The sequence below is a fragment of the Triticum aestivum genome, chromosome 3A (assembly GCF_018294505.1).
Source record: "Triticum aestivum cultivar Chinese Spring chromosome 3A, IWGSC CS RefSeq v2.1, whole genome shotgun sequence".
NCBI lineage: Eukaryota > Viridiplantae > Streptophyta > Magnoliopsida > Poales > Poaceae > Triticum > Triticum aestivum.
This window is the reverse complement of record NC_057800.1, coordinates 750,372,740-750,395,015: the sequence shown is the minus strand read 5'-3', so window position 1 is coordinate 750,395,015 and position 22,276 is coordinate 750,372,740. Positions and strand designations below refer to the sequence as shown.

General features: G+C 43.3%; 3 pseudogenes; all 3 read right to left on the bottom strand.

The window, feature by feature from the left end:
• Nucleotides 1-4,912: 4,912 nt before the first annotated feature.
• Nucleotides 4,913-6,130, bottom strand: LOC123057386 (agamous-like MADS-box protein AGL23; annotated as a pseudogene).
• Nucleotides 6,131-9,132: 3,002 nt separating this feature from the next.
• LOC123057385 (agamous-like MADS-box protein AGL23) lies at nucleotides 9,133-10,084 on the bottom strand (annotated as a pseudogene).
• An 8,603-nt stretch (nucleotides 10,085-18,687) lies between these two features.
• Nucleotides 18,688-22,005, bottom strand: LOC123059716 (agamous-like MADS-box protein AGL62; annotated as a pseudogene).
• Nucleotides 22,006-22,276: the final 271 nt, after the last annotated feature.

Below are 22,276 nucleotides of genomic sequence, written 5' to 3'. Positions count from 1 at the left end.
TGTCCTTTCCCAGTGACAGAAGGGGCAGCAAGGCACGTATTGTATTGTTGCCATCGAGGATAACAAGATGGTTTTTTATCATATTGCATGAAACTATCCCTCTACATCATGTCATCTTGCTTAAGGCGTTACTCTATTTTTAACTTAATACTCTAGATGCATGCTGGATAGCGGTCGATGAGTGGAGTAATAGTAGTAGATGCAGGCAGGAGTCGGTCTACTTGTCTCGGACGTGATGCCTATATACATGATCATACCTAGGTATTCTCATAACTATGCTCAATTCTTTCAATTGCTCAACAGTAATTTGTTCACCCACCATAGAATACTTATGCTCTTGAGAGAAGCCACTAGTGAAACCTAAGGCCCCCGGGTCTATTTCTCATCATATCAATCTCCATCACTTTATTATTGCTTTTCTCTTACTTTGCTTTTACTTTTTACTTTGCATCTCTATACCAAAAATACCAAAAATATTATTTATCATCTCTATCAGATCTCACTTTCGTAAGTGACCGTGAAGGGATTGACAACCCCTAAGCGCGTTGGTTGCGTTGAGCTATTGTTTTTGTGTAGGTACGAGGGACTCGCGCATAGCCTCCTACTGGATTGATACCTTGGTTCTCAAAAACTGAGGGAAATACTTACGCTACTTTGCTGCATCATCCTCTCCTCTTCGGGGAAATCCAATGCAGTGCTTAAGAGGTAGCAGGCACCACTCCATGCAAAACAGTATTGGACGTTTTAAGACTTCTGTCAGTCAAACCCATGCGACGGAAAGTCTCATAATAGAGGATGTTGATGCTACTGTCTCCGTCCATGAGTACCTTAGTGAATTTATATCCACCAACCTGAGGTGCCACCACTAAGGACAGGTGACCCGTATTGTCAACCCGGGGATGATGATCTTCCCTACTCCACAGAATATGCTGCTCAGACCATCTCAAATAATGAGGGACGGTCGATCAACAACATTTACAGCCCTCTTATGAAGCTTCTGGTCCCGTCTGCACAAACTGGTGGTGAACACATGATACTGTCCACTATTCAACTGCTTTGGATTGCTCTGATATCCAGACTACTGCTGCTGACCTCCCTGGACAGATTGCTGACTATAGCCACCTTGATTTCTGTGAGAGCCTTGAAAGTTGGAATTTGAACCGCCACCCGGGCCATGAAAACCGCCGCCACCTGAGCCGCTGCCTGGCCCATGATTTCTGTTGAACATGTTAGAATTCTTGAAAGCCTCCCCTTACGTCATTGGTTGTTTCTCTGTGCATTGGTGTTAGCCACAAACTCCGAGTTACCGTCAGCCTTACGCTTATTATTGCCTCCTTGATTCGCTGGGTTATGCTGATGACCCTTGCCATTGCCGTTCTTCTTTCCCTTTCCTGTCTTCTCATAGTTAGACTCAGGATCCTTGCTACTATCAAAGTTGGCGTACTTGACTAGAGCCGCCATTAGCTGGCCCATGTCATTACAATCACGCTTGAGCCGCCCCAGCTTCTGTTTCAGAGGCGTAAAGTGGCAATTTCTCTCAACATTAAGACTATAGAGTCGGCATCCATCTTATCAGATGAATGTATTATGTCTTTGAACCGGCGCACCCAATGGGTCGTGCACTCACCTTCCTCTTGCTTGCAATTAGTCAAATCCACAATTGTCATGGGATGCTTGCATGTGTCTTTGAAGTTCTGAATAAACCGGGGCTTTAACTCTGCCCATGAACCAATGGAATTGGGCGGCAGCCCCTTTAACCTAGTGCGGGTCGTCCCGTCCAGCATCATGGTGAAGTACTTGGCCATTGCAGCATCACTGACCTCCAGCAATTCCATGTCCATCTCATAACTTTCAATCCACTCCCCGGGCTGTAAATCGTCTGTGTAATTAGGCACCTTTCGAGGCCCTTGAAATCCTTACGCAAACGTTCATTACGCAGCGCTGGCACCAAGCCAGGGACACCTCCAGTCCTCGTGGTCACGCCTGCTTCAAGAGAAGTCGTCGGATAGACCGGAAAAGACTGGTAAGCCGCCTACTGAGCCGCCTACTCAGCTGCCTGTTGAGCCGCCTGCTCAACCTCTTCGCGAATCATGTCCTGGTCAACCAAATTAGGAGCTCCATCACGCGCCGGTTCATGCCTGCACGGCTGGTCATGGCGCCGGGCGTTGCTTGAAATAGCTGCTGAATCTATATGCTTGCTATAACTCGGGCTCCGGCTTGTGCGAGGAGTCGAATGAATCCTATCTCGACTCTAAGAATATGCCTCCTGCTGCGCCAGAGCCTTCTGAAGAAGTTCTCTGACCCTTCGTTTTCAATTGCCGTCGTAGAGTGGCCCTCCACCGGGAGAGCCGCCAATCGTGCCGCCGCAACGATCATGTTTTCCAAAGGGTTGGAATAATGACCTGGTGGTGTTGGTACACAATGAGGTGAAGCAGTATTCATACGAGGAGATTCCACCACTCGTGGTCGAACCAGCGTTCCTGCCCGGGTGTTGCAACCCGGTTTACCTTCGGCGGGTTGCTGTGGCCTACACTGGGTGTGCAGATGAGGTTTCTAGGATCATAAGTCAGAGGCAGACGTGAGTTTTCTGGTGCCTTCTCCTCATGACCTCATTTGATGCGTTCAAATCCATCGTAAGCTGGAAAGCCCTTGATTGAATCTGCTGAGCCCGAGCATCCAAAGCCTCCCGCTCTGCGGCCATCCCGACGTCTTCCGCTGCTAGGTTTTCCTTGGCTTGTGCTACCACCTCATGTAACCGTGCCACTCCTGCATCATGTTGCGCCTAATCCGCCGGGTTAACCACGACAGTTATCAGGGCTGTCATCCTATCCATGAGGTCCATCAGTACTTGAGCCCGCGGGCGCGCAGGGCCTCCTGCCCCGGCCGCCGCTGACCCGGAAGTTACCGCTGCCGCAACCGTAGAGTTTTGACCGGTTGCGTGCCAGTAATGAAGATCCTTGCCCTGCTTGGCGGCTCAAAGGGGTTCGGAATACTGCTGCCATTGGAACAGCCAACGAGCCCACCGTCTTGCAATTGATACAATGAATCCGTCTCACCTGTGGACGACTCGCCATTAGAATAGACGGTCGTCTCACCGCCAAACACAGACCCTTCAGAAAATTCTCCTCCATGGATGCATCCCAAGAAGGCACGCTTCATGGCAAGCTGAGTCCGGGTGGGTCTCGCACACTGAGCCGTCTCGGCGATGTCGGTGCAGGTCCGGCTCAAGGCCCGGCTCGCTGATCTGGCCGATGAAGACGTGGAATCCGCCGAAGGGGACCCGGTACACGTACTCAATTGAGCCGGCGTCGGGGCCCCAGCCTGCATCGTCGATGTAGAGCTTGCCGCGATGACTCTTGGTCATCCGGCCCACAACGTATCCCTTGAGCCCTTCGAAGCTGCACTTCAAGAACTCAAATCCACCATTTGCATGCCCCACAGTGGGCGCCAACTGTCATGGAATTGTCATGGCAGATGTCCTAGTGGAAGGACTTAATCATGGAGACATCGCAACTAGGAAGCTTAAAGGTGTTAAAACGGGACAAAGAACACGAGGGTTATACTGGTTCGGCTCCTTGCGGTGAAGGTAAAAGCCTAATACAGTTTGAGGTGGTATTGCTTATGTTTCGATGACTAGGGACCGAATCCGCTTGACCTAGCTTTCGATCTGATCTTTCTTGCCCTGAACCGCCGACCGGGTTGTCCCTTTATATACAGAGGCTGCCCCCGGCTGGCTCAAAAACATTGACCGGCTCGGTCTCTAACTATTCCTGCCTTACAATGCAAGTTATGTACATACGGTGGTTTATCTCTACGGGCCTTGAGTCACCTTTGGGTCCTGGGCCCTTAACTAAACCGCCATCTTCCTGAGCTGTCTTGGGCTTCATGAATCGCCTTAGGTATAACCCGGCCCCTCCTGGGCGGGTCAGACCTAATAGTTATATCCCCAACAGTGAGGAAGTTTCCGGGCTCACATTAGTTAGATAGTGGGTGTACAATTTCTTCATTTTGGATCAAATCCTCGATTATAAATAAAAGTTTTGTTCATTATTTTTCATAATGCCATGATATGTTAATCTCTTTCTTTCAACAAATATATTCATCCTTGTATATTCATCAGAATTCTTCTGCAATATTTCCTTGCACTTAAACATGATGTAGCCTGTTTGACACAATGGTGCCCTTGTCTGGTTCTGCACGACTTATACCTTTTAACACAATGACCGATTATATATGGATAAGCCAGTATAGAAAACCAGTAATCCACGGAAGCATATCTGGCATCAGTGGTACTAACGAGAGAAAAGAGAAATAACCCACCCACCCACCCAAGACGCCGCGAGAACGTATCACAAGCTTGTGTGTTTGATCCATGGCACATCATCGAAACAATTGGATATGTAGTTGTGGATGCACCGCAGTCTGATTTGAGGGGTATCTACATGCATGTATTAAGCATTCTCTTTGGTGCATGTGTTTGTGTCTACTATATCCCGTTCTAATATATATTCGAGCTTTGTCAAGTCCGTATTATGATGGATAAAATGATTCTTCGTTTTATTGAAGAGAATTGTATGTCCGCTTGTTACCATGTTAAGTCATCCCTAGTATTGAACGTGTGTGTCCATTGAGAAAAGAACTCAACACTAGTACATTGCTGACTCAAAATCCTGTAGCCAGCGAACGTGTGTAGTACATTTGAGATTTGAGAAGATGTCTGTATTTCATTAAATGCCAACAGCCAGCGACAGGACAATACATATTTAGCCATTAATTATTGATAATAAAGAAATGACATAAAATTTGACGAAATTGCATCCAATGTAACTAGATGACAACAAATTGACGAACTATCGTCCATTGTTTAACACTTTCACTTGAACGGAGCGACAGGGGTTTGGAGCTCATCTTCTCAATACGGGAACGGGAAGCCGGCGTTCGTCTCCAGCCCAGCAGGGATCTCAGGTGACGGAGGCATCCCCATCTCATCGTCAAACCCTGGCAGATGAGGAATCACCATCTGCATCTCCTCCATATCCATCCCTGCGGCGAACACCAGCGGTGGAGGCATCTCCTACATATCCATCCCGGCGGTAACTGCCTGTGCCAGAGGCAGCTCCATCAACATCTGCTGCTACATATTTATCTCGGTGTCGAACAGCTCAAGTGGAGGTAGCGTCGCCATCAGCATCTGATGCTCCTGCTGCTACCGAGCTCCAAAGTACTGCCACCGAAGAGCTGGAGCGGCAGCGGCGGGGCCACCTCCTTCATGCGGCTCACGTCCACGCGCAAGAGAACTTGGTTGGCGCGTTCGGAGACGATGTCCTTCACCTGCATCAGCGCGGCAAAGAAGGCCACCAAGTCCTCGTCCCCCATGTCGCGCACATTCGGGTCAACCCAAGCCGCTATTGGCTCCCCCGCGTCACGCTCATTCGCGGTGACCTCCTCGCGCTCGGTCCGCTTCTTCACCTCGGATAGGTCTGTGCGCATCTCGTCGAACTCCTGGTGCCGCTTCTCCATCTTCTGATCTTCATCGGCAGCACCCTCCTCCCTCGCACCAGCCCCGGCACCCTTCCCCCCCAGGAAGCGTTCCACGACAGTGTCGACAGAGGGGTGGCCGAAGGAGAAGGCATTGCCACCGGGTGAGAAGGTGAGAGCGGCCACCTAGGTGCCGGTCAGGACCGCTAGATCGCTCGCCTTGCTGAAGAACCCCACGCAGCTCTTGGAGAAGCAGACGTGCCTGGCATCGTCTTGCTCGATCCGGCGGATGACGGTCTTCTTCCGGCCGCTTTCACCCCCCGTTGGACGCTGCCATGACTTGCTCGCTCTATGGCTAAGGTGCTGCAATTGTTCAGATCTTGCAATTTTTTCGTGCTTAAGTTCATGACTTTTTAGTTGTTCAGAGGCATGTTTTTCATGCACAAGTTCATGATTTTTAGCTGTTTTGGTCGTGCTTTCTTTAATTCCCGGGTTTATGATTTTTAGTTGGTCATATCTTGCAATTTTTTCATGCTTAAGTTTATGTTTTTTAGTTGTTCAGATATAGCAATTTTTAGTTGGTGCATGTTGTCATCCTTTGACCCGTGAGTTTTAATATACACAGCTCAGCGAATACCGAATTGAATCCCATGGCCTATCACGACTTTTAATGTACGTAGCTCAGTGAAGCGATTCTCACCGGTCGCTTGCTATATAAACCCACCGACACCGAGACGTAGTTACACACACTCTTCCTCCCTTGCTCTGAGCGAGGGAGGAAGAAGAATGTCATCTGCCGGACCGAGCAGGAGGATGCCCATCACGTCTGCTTCTCCAAGAGCTGCCCCGGGTTCATTATTTTGAAAGCGCCGTAAAATCAAGCCAGCAAGGCATATCGTGTGAGCCAGACTGCATGCGTGCCCCGAACACCCCAGAACAGTGGGTAGTGTAGAGAGGTTTATAGGAGAAATGTTCACAATATATAAAATGTTTTCCCGCACAATTTTGTAAAAATGTTTGTAACATATGAAGAAAATCTTTGTGTAATTTTAATTAATGTTCATAACACTTAAAAATGCTCCCACATTTTTTAAATTGTTCAAGACATTTTTGAAAAAAATCAACAACTTTATGAGTTATGTTCACCTTGTATTTACAGAATGTTCAGCATGACTTAGACTGGGTGTTGATCTTATCTTCTTGTCAATACAAGAAGCCGGCGTTCGGCTCAAGCGCCTGCTACAGTATCTCCATCCCGGCGGGAAATTCCGGTGGAGGCGGTGGTACAGACATAAACAAGTGCCGTATCTACATCTCCGTCCCAGTGTTGAACCCTAACGGTTGAGGAATGTCCATCTGTACCATCTCTATCGCAGTGGCCAACCCCGCTAGCGGAGGCATTTTCTACATATCAACTAAATTCCCACGACTAGAAGCCTTTGATTAATTATTACTATGATAAGGAGACAACCTAATTATTGAGGAAAGGTTTCATCCAGATCCAGGTAGATGCATTGTAATATATAACATAAGATTTATAGGATGACTTAGAAGATGCATATGTTACCGATTGACAATAAATTCACGAAATTAGCGTCCATGCATGCACTGGATGGTTTTGTGTTTGAAAGCGGAGCATGCATCGAGAGTTCATTAAGAGCTTATCTCTTTGGGCCCTAGCCTTTATAATTACAATATTCTTGGACCATCACAGTTAATTCTTTACGACCCTCCAAGTAATAGCTCATGAAGCTTCATTTGCCAAGTGTTAATTACATTTATGCTAAAAAGTGTTAATTACATTTTTCTAAAAATGTGTTAAAAGATATTAGTACCAAGTAGCAGGGTTACCCGCTTAGTTCCGCGGCTAGATGTAACACATATTGCTATATTTAATATTATGTAACCCTCGTGATTTTGGTCTGGAAGTTAACTATCATCAATAGTCTAGCAAATTAAATGGACATTTTGTAGAAACATGGTGAAACTTACTAAGGTCATGCAAATGCAAGAAATAAGTGAATAAAGTAGGAGATTATACATCATGTTTGTTTTCCTCTCAAAGTACTATAGCATGTTGCATTCCATTGGAAATTCCCACAGGCCTAATATGACTATACATTTGTTTTGAACAACACCAAGAAATTCTATCATAGGACTTCTCTCCTCTAACCCTACTTTTCAATGTTCAAGAAGGGATTATTAAAAAACCACTAGATAAAATTGGTGTTTTGGACCGATGTGGAATCCATTGATTTTCATATGTTTACCCACTTTTCCTCTTCGATTGGCCCTCATCCATATGTTTCTCTATCTTCGGATCAATCATTTTTTAAGAAATTGCTTATAAATATTGTTAACTCATTGATGAATCAAGTGACCTCTTAATTAGCCCAGGTTGTATTACAACTGTCTAATTGATTTATATTGTATTATCATCATATCCTCATCTTAATTACTATGATTGTCTTTGTCAGAGTATCACTCGATCTGATGCAATTCTAGCTTTCTATTATTGAAATTTCTTGAGACATTATTTTTCACTCCCAAAAAGATCATAGATTGTAGTTATTTTCATTGCCTTTTTATTGCTGAAAACATTATTGCTACAATATTCTTTGTTGGTCAGTCACAACCTAGCTTGTTCTTTCACCTCATATGCATGTTGTCACCTCTAACACGCTCTTTTGTGGGAGTGATATTATCAGTGAGGAAGTTTCCGGCCTCACATTAGTTAGATAGTGGGTGCACAATTTCTTAATTTTGGATCAAATCCTCGATCAGAAATAAAAATTTTGTTCATCATTTTTCATAATGCCATGATATGGTTATCTCTTTCTTTCAACAAATATATTCATCCTTGTATATTCATCAGAATTCTTCTGCAATATTCCCTTGCCCTTAAACATGATGTAGCCGGTTTGACACAATGGTGCCCTTGTCTGGTTCTGCACAACTTATACCTTTTAGCAGAATGACCGATTATATATTGCCAAGCCAGTATAGAAAACCATTGATCCGCGGAAGCATATCTGGCATCAGCGGTACTGACGAGAGAAAAGAGAAATAACCCACCCACCCACCCAAGATGCCGCGAGAACGTATCACAAGCTCGTGTGTTTGATCCATGGCACATCATTGAAACAATTGGATATGTTGTTGTGGATGCACCGCAGTCTCATTTGAGGGGTATCTACAGGCATGTATTAAGCATTTTCTTTGGTGCATGTGTTTGGGTCTGCTGATGTAGAGGCCGGAGGTTATCCTTCTTTAAAAAAAAGTGTTTGGGTCTACTATATCCCATTCAAATATATATTCCAGCTTTGTCAAGTCCGTATTATGATGGATAAAATGTTTCTTCGTTTTATTGTAGAGAATTTGTATGTCCGCTTGTTACCATGTTAAGTCATCCCTATTATTGAACGTGTGTGTCCATTGAGAAAAGAAGTCAACACTAGTACATTGCTGACTCAAAATCCTATAGCCAGAGAACGTGTGTAGTACATTTGAGAAGATGTCTGTATTTCATTTAATGCCAGCAGCCAGCGACACGACAATACAGATTTAGCCATTAATTATTGATAATAAAGAAATGACATACAATTTGACAAAAGATTGCATCCAGATGTAACTAGATGACAACAGATCGATGAACTATCGTCCATTGTTTAATGCTTTCACTTGAAAGGATCGACAGAGCTCATCTTCTCGGTACGGGAACGGGAAGCCGACGTTCATTTCCAGCCCAACAGGGATCTCTGGTGACGGAGGCATCCCCGTCTCATCGTCGAATCTTGGCGGCTGAGGAATCACCATCTGCATCTCCTCCATTTCCATCCCCGCGGCGAACACCAACAGTGGAGGCATATCCTGCATATCCATCCTGGCGGTGACCGCCTGTGCCGGAGGCAGCTCCATCAACATCTGCTGCTACATATTAATCTCGGAGGCGAACACCTCAGGCGGAGGCAGCGTCGTCATCAGCATCTGATGCTCCTGCTGCTACCTAGCTCCAAAGTACTGCCACCGAAGAGCTGTAGTGGTAGCGGCGGGGCCAGCTCCTCCATGCGGCTCATGTCGACGCGCAAGTGAACCTGGTTGGCGCGTTTGGAGACGATGTCCTTCACCTGCATCAGCACAACAAAGAAGGCCACCAAGTCCTTGTCCCCCATGTCGCGCACGTTCGGGTCAACCCAAGCCGCTCTCGGCTCCCCTGCACCACGCTCCTTCGCTGTGATCTCCTCGCTTCTTCACCTCGAACAGGTTCGTGCGCAGCTCGTCAAACTCCTGTTGCAGCTTCTCCATCTTCTGATGTTCACTAGCAGCACCCTCCTCCCTCGCGCCAGCCCCCGCACCCTCCTCCACCAGGAAGCGTTCCACGACGGTGTCGACGGAGGGGTGGCCGAAGGAGAAGGCATTGCCGCCGGGCGAGAAGGTGAGAGCGGCCACCTGGGTGCCGGTCAGGACCGCTAGATCCATCGCCTTGCTGAAGAACCCCACGCGGCCCTTGGAGAAGCACACATGCGGGGCATCGTCCTGCTCGATCCGGCGGATGACGGTCTTCTTCCGGACGCTGCCACCCCCGCCCCTCGTTGGGCGCTGCCATTACTTGCTCGCTATGTGGCTAAGGTGCTGCAATTGTTCAGATCTTGCAATTTTTTCATGCTTTTGTGACTTTTTAGTTGTTCAAATGCATGTTTTTCATGCACAAGTTCATGATTTTTAGCTGCTCGGGTTCATGATTTTTAGTTGTTCATATCTTGCAATTTTTTCATGCTTAAGTTATGATTTTTAGTTGTTCAGATCTAGCAATTTTTAGTTGGTACATGTTGTCATGCTTTGACCCATGAGTTTTAGTGTACACAGCTCAGCGAACACCGAATTCAATCTCATGGCCTATCACAACTTTTAATGTACGTAGCTCAGTGAAGCGATTCCTCACCTGGCCGGTTGCTATATAAACCCACCGACACTGAGACATAGTTACTCACAGTCTTCCTCACTTGCTCTGAGAGAGCGAGGAACAAGACCGTCATCCCCCGGACCGAGCAGGAGGATGCCCGTCATGTCTGCTTCTCCAACAGCTGCCTCGGGTTCTTTTTTTTAAAAGCATCGTAAAATCAGGCCAGCAAGGCAGATCGTGTGAGCCAGATTGCATGCATGCCCCGAACACCCCAGAACAGTGGGTAGTGTAGGGAGGTTTATAGGAGAAATGTTCACAACATATAAAATGTTTTCCCACACAATTTTATAAAAATGTTTGTAACATATGAAGAAAATCTTTGTGTAATTTTAATTAATGTTCATAACACTTAAAAATGCTCCCACATCTGTCTATCTACTATCTATCTATCTATCTATCTATACCTATACCTATACCTAATACCGAATACCTATACCTAATACCTAATACCTAATACCTAATACCTAATACCTAATACCTATACCTAATACCTAATACCTAATACCTATACCTATACCTATACCTAATACCTAATACCTAAGTATACTAATTCTTGACTTCCTAGAAATTGCAACGTTAACCAGTAAATAGGAAACGTTAATCTCGGTGGGACCGAGTAATTGCGGTTCAATATATACATATTTAATATATTTTTAAAGAAAATAAGAGTTGTTTAGTTGGAGTACTTTTCTTAAAAGGCTCACGTACGTAGGTTGTGACAAAAAATATTGGATCCAGTTAATAAAAAAAGAGATTGAACCGTAACTGCCATCTCAACCCATCTACTATTCCAACGATCCCTCATCCTTATTCTTTCTCTCTCCTCCCGATGGAAAAGGAGCGGTCCTTCCTCAAAAAATACTCACGAAAGTATCTTCCTAAGCCTTCTCCTTCCAATCCTCTTCGATCTTCCAATGTCGGTACTACAATCTGCGTACAAGCCAACACCGATCTTCCAATGTCGGGACTGCAATATCTGCGTACAAGCCAACACCGAAGCCGTCTATCACCCCTTCCGATGCATATGGCTTGCTGCGCCGTCCAGGAAATTATCCCTGCACAATACGAGCTACAGCTCGATGGTCATGGTCGACCCGCCGTGTCTGCTGCCGTGCCGCCTACTTCTACTCATCCGCCCTCAGCTTCCAAAATCCACCAGCGCTTCGGATCTAAATCAAGCCAACTATCAGATCCGTCATCTATCTAATCTCTTTGAATTCCATGTTCTCACCTGGCTGCAATCTAACGATGGTGATGGTTCATGCAAGGTAGGGTAAGGAGTAGCGATGTTGTCCTTAAGTATGTGGTCCTCCTGTCGCATGTGGTGTGTTGAATACCTTCTCGGAAAAAAAATATGGTGTATTGAACGTTCGAGAACCTACTAGGGACTGGCGGCATAGAGATTTACCTGTCCAAAGTCAAGTTCGTTCTGGGTTGTCCATCTCCATAGGCAAGCACCATATCCGTAAATTCCTTGATTATCCTGCTTGATTTTTCTCTAGCTATAACGTAACACCACATATCTCTTCTATTATTACAAGTACAATTTGCGCAAAGCCAAGCCGCTTATTTCAAGGTCGCTAGATCATATCAGTAGATAAACTGGTCATATTTCAAGCCGCTTATGGAAATTGAAAACATGTCGGACATGCTGGAAGTAGGGACAACGGGCAGATGAGAGGCAACTTAATGACAGATGCTTACGCTGGTACGTGCTACGGAGATTGGATATTAACTACTATATATTCACTATGAAATTAACATGTTGCTTCAGGCTTAACTCCTTTGACGGCTGGGACTGGATCAGACATTTTGCTGCGGTTCAGCAATACGTTTATTTATTTTCTCAAAGGAACTAATGATCACTTTAATATTTTTTTAGCAAACATTTTGATTCTCTTTGAGAAGAAATAATCAATTTTTAGACCAGTGTATAAATGATCCTTGCAGGAGGGACTATTTACTAAGATAAAAAACGAACAATAGTCATGAATAATTTCGATTGGGATACTGTTTAGCAAGCTACTTCACAGCGTCACACACGATTGAGCCAGTGTCCTAATGGTATATCCCATATAGGAAGGTACGATATTCTGTCCTTCAAAGTATATATGGAGATATATCCACACTTTGATTTGAATTATTCATGCAGATTATTATCTGAATCTGGATAATTCGATTAATAAACCACAGATGGAGGAGTTGAAATATAGGCAGGCCGTGTCCATACACACCTTTCTTCCCAGCTACTTCCCGGCCAGGTAATGTCCAGTTCTCCTATGTCCTATTTTTTTTTACAATATAGTGTAAATTGACCTTCCTCTAAAGCCGTTAGCAATTTATAGGTGAAACAGACAACAATTAAATATGTTCGAGAAATGAACTAGATGGTTTCGGCATGACGCATGGGGGGCTTAGCATCAGAATATGCCATGTACTGACTTAGTTATTCCCAATATGTAATTCATTTAGTATTTTTCTCTTAGAGATTAAGTAATAGATTGATTTAATATTTTTGGTCTATTTCTGACCATATCAAGATTTGTCATTTATACTTGAAAAAAGATTAAAGAAATAAGGTCAAAGCCCGGATTCCAATTCTAATTGCATACATTGAGAAACAGATGGCTTTTTAGAATTCAGTAGCTGAATGTTTGGTCCTTTTTGTCTAATATGCGTCTCCTATGCAATTTGGACAAGCATCAAACATTTATTGTTGACAAGTGGCATCAAGCCCAAATATTTATCATGATATTGTACATAAGCGTCTCACACTTGACACAAATTTCTTTCAATATGAGACTTAGAAAATAATTATTTCAAGTTCTGATTAGTTTTTTTTAATATTTGGTTATCAATAGAATAATTTGTATATAATATTCCTCTAATAACACCTTTAACCATATCGAGTATCAGAAAAAAAGTAGATTTCATATATACTTTTGAACTAATTTCTTATCCTCAAAACTAACAATCAATCATAGCAGTACTCTCACGATACTCTTTATTTTTAGAGATGAGTTTCCTGGTCTGCGAGTTGCTTATATGTTACTCAATATGCTTAACCCATGGTTAGAACAAAGTAGATTTGTTCATGAAATTAATCATGTTACAATTATATTTGGTTTCTTCCTAACAATACAATGCAAAATAGTATCTCTATATGTAGCTGATTTAATGTTATTCTCCTCATTTGTGTTCCCATAGCATGTTCTCGGTTATTCTGCATTTTTTTATTGCTAAAGATTGAATGTTTTTCATAGTGAATTAGTAATTCATGAAATTCCAGCAGTAATGTTGTTTGTTTTCCCATGTACGTCACAAAGGACTACTTTCATATGTTGTCATAGTCTTGCATTCTAAATTATTTTGTGCTAGCCCGTGCAGTTGAACGGGTTGACGACTAGTTTTTTAAATTGTTCAAGACATTTTTGAAAAAAAATCAACAGCTTTATGAGTTATGTTCACCTTGAATTTACAGAATGTTCAGCATGACTCAGGCTGGGTGTGGATCTTATCTTCTTGTCAATAAAAGAAGGCGGCGTTCGGCTCAAGCGCCTGCTACAACATCTCCATCCCGGCGGGAAATTCCGGTGGAGGCGATGGTACAGACATAAACAAGTGCCGTATCTACATCTCCGTCCCAGTGTTGAACCCTAACGGCTGAGGAATGTCCATCTGTACCATATCCATCGCAGTGGCCAACCCCGCTGGCGGAGGCATTTTCTACATATCAACTAAATTCCAACGACTAGAAGCCATTGATTAATTATTACTATGATAAGGAGACAAAATAATGATTAAGGAAAGGTTTCATCCAGATCTAGGTAGATGCATTGTAATATTGAGAAACAGTATAACGTAGCTAGCTAGGAGCCTCCACAGCAATTTGACAGTTTGAACCGTCAGATCATCAAATCTACGATTCAGATCAGGTCTGGTCATCCTAGGTCGCTCACGCGCTGCACGCAACATCTCACGGGCTGCTGCTCCATATACCGAGTTGGTTCTCCTCTCCGTAACCGGGCCTTTCGAAGGCCCACGTCCTTTCATTTGGATGCTAACGCTAACAGCCCAGGTTGTGCACCTCCATCGCTATCCTCCCCAACCGAGCTAGCAGTTCCCCTCCTCAATGCGCCGTCGCTCTTTCCACCTTGATGCGTCGCCGTTCAGCCGTGTTCTTCTGCGTGAACGCCTCCACGCCAGTTACGCACCCCCATGCACCCCCTACTCTTCATCCGTAGCCCTTCGTTACTGGTTTTAATTTCGTGTCTTGCAGCGTTCGTCCATGGCAGCTGCGGTGGCCGCTGGCGCCGTCGGCGCCCTCTCTCCAAATACAGCGACACAAATGGGGAACGGCGGGATGTTTTCTCACCTTCCCATGCATGACAGTTTTGCTGTGATGGCAAGACGATACAGGCGATGAGGGATGTTAGTGACTGTGCTGCTCTTCTCCGTTCTCTGTTGAGATCTAGGTGAGCACTTGTATCATATTCCAACTGCCGTAGATCTACATGACTACATTTACTGCATCTGCTTCACCCTTGATTCATTTTTTTTGCAAGAAATAATGAGATCATCTTCCCTATCTTTTTGTTTAGGCTATCAACTGTGCTTGATTAATTAAGGTTTAGGTACCTAGAGTAATCAAAATGCATGGATAAGTGACCATCCAATACTTCTGATCTGCTGTTTAGACGTCATCTTGTACTCATGATTCTGGAGTTACATATACACTATTGGTTGAAAATGTGAGACCAGCACACAAGTCGATGGAGAGAATATACATTTGTATCTTGGTATCCTAGTGGCGGGAAGATATATTTGTCTCAAGAAGTGACCAATTCATTATTTGTATGGTAATTTTTATTTCAAAAATTATGTTTGGAAAAAGAGTTACAGCTCTGCATCTCATATTTTAACTTTTAAGCAACCTACAGAAACTAAGATCTGCTGTTGTATTTTTATTTTCTGTGGTATTTATTCTAACTTCTAAGACATAGTCGTAAAATATCATGTATATGCTATTGATTAATACAATTCTCAATGGTAAATTATTCATTCCAGATTTTCAGCTATTCTTTATTCAACCAATAGTTTGACATTCACAAACTGACAAAATTGTTAGCAAGGAGGGTAATTATGTTACTCCCTCCAATCCATATTAATTGTATCTAGACATATTTTAATGGTAGATACATCCGTTTGAGCGACCACTAATTTAGAATGGGGGAGTACTTTATTTGCAGCTACGTGACTTAACATGGAAGAAATAACACAAATCTCCTAGCGCAATTTTGAGAAAATCAATGTCATGTATTGCCCTATATATCGTGAGGTATGAAGTATGAACCCTACCTGTTTTTACTCATAATGAATATTTTCTATTTCCTTTGTTTCAAGTGTTTGTTTTCTATTTCCTTGCCAAGACAGGAAGATATGGTGCGTATATTCACTCATAGGCTTGGTAACCTGTGTTTTGAATGTATGTACTTCATTTTCTTTCTACTTCTATGATGTTTATCTTATCTTTCCTTATACAATTTGATTGGGACCTTTTGTAGCTGCCACAGGGATGATCAGAGGTAGCATTGTAGCGACATAGGGCATAGGTGGTTTTTATCCTTAAGACATCAACCAATTAGTTCATCTTAGTATTCACCATGTGCTGGTATTGGCATTTCACTATTGTTCATTTTTACACATTGAAAAAGATTAGTGTCATGTGGGCATACCATGATGTTGGCAAGCTCCAGCAAGGTATGCGTGCATCATTTTACAGATTCAAAAGGAGGCAATCCCTTTATAGCCGACTCCCTAGATTGTTGGTAATTTGAGCCTCTCTTGCCCATCCCTAATATTATTGCATGTGTGCATTGTACATAAATATAGCCCGTATATAGAAATGAGATTCTCTTTAGGGAACATAAACATTAGGATTGATTTATTTTTTGTATATTACATTGTGCAGGATAGTTTATTTCTCCCTTTTGGAGGTTCTGGTATATGATATTTTGAACCATATGAATTTTATGATATGTTCAACTCAACATTTCTCAAACAATTCTATTGAAACTCTTTAAATGGACGGGCGCGGCAACGCGCGCCTATATGATCTAGTATAACATAAGATTGATGGGATGACTTAGAAGATGCATATGTTACCGATTGACAATAAATTCACGAAATTATTGTCCATGCATGCACTGGATGGTTTTGTGTTTGAAAGCGGAGCATGCATCCAGAGTTCATTAACATCTTATCTCTTTGGGCCCTAGCCTTTATAATTAGAATACTCTTGGCCCATCACAGTTAATTCTTTACGACCCTCCAAGTAATAGCTCATGAAGCTTCATTTGCCAAGTGTTAATTGCATTTATGCTAAAAAGGGTTAATTACATTTTTCTAAAAATGTGTTAACGATATTAGTACCAAGTAGCAGCGTGACCCGCTCACTTGCGCGGCTAGATGTAACACATATTGCTATATTTAATATTATGTAGTCCTCGTGATTTTGGTCTGGAAGTTAACTATCATCAATAGTCTAGCAAATAAAATAGAAATTTTCTAGAAACATGGTGAAACTTACGAAGGTCATGTTAATGCAAGAAATAAGTGAATAAAGTAGGAGATTATAAATCATGTTTGTTTTCCTCTAGAAGTACTATAGCATGTTGCATTCCACTGGAAATTTCCACATGCCTAATATGACTATACCTTTGTTTTGAACAACACCAAGATATTCTATCATAGGACTTCTCGCCTCTAACCCTACTTTTCAATGTTCAAGAAGGGATCATTAAAAATCCACTGGATAAAGTTGGTGTTTTGGATCGATGTGGAATCCATTGATTTTTCATATGTTTTACCCACTTTTCCTCTTCGGTTTGCCCTCACCCATATGTTTCTCTATCTTCAGATCAATCATTTTTTAAGAAGTTTCTTATAATTATTGTTAACTCATTGGTGAATCAAATGACCTCTTAGCCCAGGTTGTATTACAGTTGTCTATTTGATTTATATTGTATTATCGTCATATCCTCATCTTAATTACTATGATTGTCTTTGTCAGAGTATCACTCGATTTGATGCAATTCTAGCTTTCTGTTATTGAATTTTTTTGAGATGTTATTTTTGACTCCCCAAAAGATCATAGATTGTAGCTATTTTCATTGCCTTATTGCTGAAAACATTTTTGCTACAACATTCTCTACTGGTCAGTCACAACCTAGCTTGTCCTTTCACCTCATATGCATGTTGCCGCCTCTAACGCGCTCTTTTATGGTAGTGAAATAATCAATGAGGAAGTTTTCAGGCTCACATTAGTTAGATAGTGGGTGTACAATTTCTTCATTTTGGATCAAATCGTCGATCAGAAATAACATTTTTATTCATTATTTTTCATAATGCCGTGATATGTTTATCTCTTTCTTTCAACAAATATATTCATCCTTGTATACTCATCAGAATTCTTCCGCAATATTCCCTCGCACTTAAACATGATGTAGCCTGTTTGACACAATGGTGCCCTTGTCTGGTTCTGCCCGACTTGTACCTTTTAACACAATGACCGATTATATATTGCGAAGCTAGTATAGAAAACCAGTGATCCACGGAAGCATATCTGGCATCAGCGGTACTGACGAGAGAAAAGAGAAATAACCCACCCACCTAGCCAAGACGCCGCGAGAACGTATCACAAGCTCATGTCTTTGATCCATGGCACAACATCGAAACAATTGGATATGTTGTTGTGGATGCACCGCAGTCTGATTTGAGGGGTATCTACAAGCATGTATTAAGCATTCTCTTTGGTGCATGTGCTTGGGTCTACTATATCACATTCTATTATATATTCGAGCTTTGTCAAGTCCGTATTACGATGGATACAATGAAGCTTCATTTTATTGAAGAGAATTGTATGTCCGCTTGTTACCATGTTAAGTCATCCCTTGTATTGAACGTGTGTGTCCACTGAGAAAAGAAGTCAACACTAGTACATTGCTGACTCAAAATCCTGTAGCCAGCGAATGTTTGTAGTACATTTGAGAAGATGTTTGTATTTCATTAAATGCCAGCAGCAGCGACAGGACAATACAGATTTAGCCATTAATTATTGATAATAAAGAAACGGCATAAAATTTGACGAAAGATTGCATCCAGATGTAACTAGATGACAACAGATTGACGAACTATCGTCCATTGTTTAATGCTTTTACTTGAACGGATCGACATAGCTCACCTTCTCAGTACGGGAACGGGAAGCTGACATTCGTCTCCAGCCCAGCAGTGATCTCTAGTGGCGGAGGCATCCCCATCTCATCATCGAATCCTAGCGGCTGAGGTATCACCATCTGCATCTCCTCCATTTCCATACCCGCGGCGAACACCAACGGTGGAGGCATCTCCTGCCTATCCATCCTGGCGGTGAACGCCTGTGCGGGAGGCAGCCCCATCAACATCTGCTGCTACATATTAATCTCGGAGGCGAACACCTCATGCGGAGGCAGCTTCGGCATTAGCATCTGATGCTCCTGCTGCTACCGAGCTCCAAAGTACTACCACCGAAGAGCTGCATCGGGAGCGGCGGGGCCACCTCCTCCGTGCGGCTCACGTCGACGCGAAAGAGAACCTAGTTGGGGCGTTCGGAGACGACGTCATTCACCTGCATCAGCGCGGCAAAGAAGGCCACCAAGTCCTCGTTCCCCATGTCGCGCACGTTTGGGTCAACCCAAGCCGCTATCGGCTCCCCCGCGTCATGCTGCTTCGCTGTGACTTCCTCGCGCTCTGTCCGCTTCTTCACCTTGACTAGGTCCGTGCGCAGCTCGTTGTAACATCCCAAATTTTCAATTTGGAATGTTATACATTAGATCATCATGCATATCATATTTTATTTTGCATTTTGTTTGATCCTAGAAATTCTACGCAACTCAATGACCCACGGAGAGAGTTGGGGATTTCGTTATTGTCATATTTGAGTTCTCTCAAATTTTGAGAATAGGATCATTTGATTTTATTTATTTTATCATCAATTATTTCTATTACAAAAATATGAGAGATGGAATAAAATGACTTCCCCAAAATAAAGAAATATTGAGGATTTAATAATATAATCAAATAAGATTTTATTTCGGAGTTTTTCGGTGTTTTATTTGAATTTAGGAAAAAGTGCGTTTTTCGAAATTGAATTTAGGGCCCAAATAAATGTTCACCTTGTGCGGCTTGATTTAGAAGCCCATGAAATTTTTTTTCGGAATTTTTGAAGTCCACTTAGTATTTCTTTTTATTTTTCTTCCAAGCAGAATAATTAAAAAGAAACGAACCGACTTCGGGCCGTACCCGAGCGGGACACCGCCCGGGGGCGACCTTTAAATAGCGCCGCCCCGAGCCGCCCCAGCCCATCAGCCCCGCCTCGATCCGCGCGCGCCGCCGGAGCCGCCGCCGCCGACGCCGACGATCCCCCCGCCTGAGGTTCATCGCGCCTTGTGTTTCCGTGCCAAAAAAAAGAGAGAGAAAAAATCGGCGTTCGTCGTTTTTCTTTTTCTCAGATTAAATCCGCGATTTTTATGATCGCGATTCCTGATCCGATTTTCATTTTAGTTTAACTTTTCGCTCGTTTATCGGAATCAGGCGATTCAAGCGCCTAGAGTTTCGTCTCGAAACCCTCTATCCATTTAACCAACTTAAACAAGATTTTGCTACTGTAAAATTTGCCCTAGATCCAGATTACTAGAACGAAGTTGTTTTCTTTTGCAGTTTGATTTTCGTTGCTTCGTTCGATTTGATTCTTTTTGCCAACCGGAGTTCTTAAGTTGAACCTTCTGGTTAGATCTATTATTTGAGTTTTACTTATGCATTAGATGAGTACTTATTGTACGCTTGTTTGTTTGTCTGTGATAGAATATCCGGAGTGCGCCGCCTGTTACTTCGAATCGTTAGGTTTCACGGATCATCAGCAAGGCAAGTAACACGTTGATCATACCTTTTGTACTTCCCAGTTTTATTGCATTAGATCAATCCTCACACATTGCATGATTAGGATCTAATTAAATTGTGGGATGGGAAGTAGATGAGGTAGTACCTATTACCTGTTATTATCAAACCTTTGGGAGTTACTTGTAGGTTTGCTTATTATGCCATGCTATGTTAGTAGACGTGGATTGGGTGAGTGAAATCCATGACAGATGTGAGATTGTTAATTAATGGTTTATCTAAGGTGGCAACTTAAGCACACATCTGGGTGGATTGAGGCACCTGGGTATTCCGGGACTTGCCTGTTTTCTTTTGGACCGCCACCCAGGCTCAAAGGGATCATGAGACTATTCATACTAAAAACTTCCGTGTGCAGCCACAAGCTATTATGGGCTCTAGCATAGTTGACTAAGTCGTGCGAACTCTTACAGTGGTATACTAGCAGATGTAGGGGATGTAGGTGGTACGGTCTACCCGATCGAAGGTGCTAGCGCTTCTGAAAGACTATGTCTCGGTCATCCGTCTTCTCAAACACCATGTAGTGCGAGAAACCAAACGGAGGCGATCGAGTCTTGTGGGGAAAAGTGTGCAAACCTCTGCAGAGTGTAATAAACTAATCATGGTTAGCCGTGTCCCCGGTTATGGACATCTTGAGTATCTAGTACTTGGATTTTCATGTGAATCTCAACATGTTACTCTAAATTAATTTTGTTGGGTTTTGTTAATGATGATGCTTAATTGGGATTGAGAATGCTGTCAACCATTCTCAATGTTTAACAACCACCATGATAGTAATTAAATTTTATTCCTTTGAAGTAGGGAAAAATTGGCTTTACGCAAAACTGTAACCATAGAGCTTTCCACCAGCCAAATATGCATATAGTATAGCTGTTTCATTCCATTACCCTCTATATGTTACATTGCCAGCATATTCCATGTGCTGACCCGTTTCGGGCTACAATGTTAATGTTGCAGACTTTTCAGACGACGATTAAGGAGTTTTTAGGTCGTGGTTCTATACTCAGTGATGCCGTTGGAGTTGATGGACTCACTTATCTTCCAAGCCTTTCGCTGTTATCGTTATTAGATGGCCTTAAGCCGTACTTATTGTAATAAGTTCTCTTTTGAGACACTCGATGTAATAAGTGTGTGATTGCTACTCTGCTATAAATCCTCCGAGTACTGTGTGGTCTCAGCATTACTGATCCAGGGATGACACCGGAGCACAGAGATCAGACTGTTTGAGGTCTGGTCGCTACACTCGTGGAACTCCTTGTGATGCTTCTCCATCTTCTAATCTTCGATGGCAACACCTCCTCCCTCGCGCCAGCCCCCACACCCTCCCCCACCAGGAAGCGTTCCACGACGGTGTCGGCGGAGGGGTGGCCGAAGGAGAAGGCATTGTCGTCGGGCGAGAAGGTGAGAGCGGCCACCTGGATGCCGGTCAGGACCGCTAGATCGCTCGCCTTGCTGAAAAACCCCACGCGGCCCTTGGAGAAGCAGACGTGCAGGGCATTGTCCTGCTCGATCCGGCGGATGACGGTCTTCTTCCAGCCGCTGCCACCGCCCCCCCACCGGTTGGGCGCTGCCATTACTTGCTCGCTTTGTGGCTAAAGTGCTGCAATTGTTCAGATCTTGCAATTTTTTCATGCTTAATTTCGTGACTTTTTAGTTGTTCAGATGCATGTTTTTCATGCACAAGTTCATGATTTTTAGCTGTTTGGGTCTTGCTTTCTTTAATGCCCGGGTTCATGATTTTTAGTTGGTCATATCTTGCAATTTTTTCATGCTTAAGTTTATGTTTTCTAGTTGTTCAGATATAGCAATTTTTAGTTGGTGCATGTTGTCATCCTTTGACCCGTG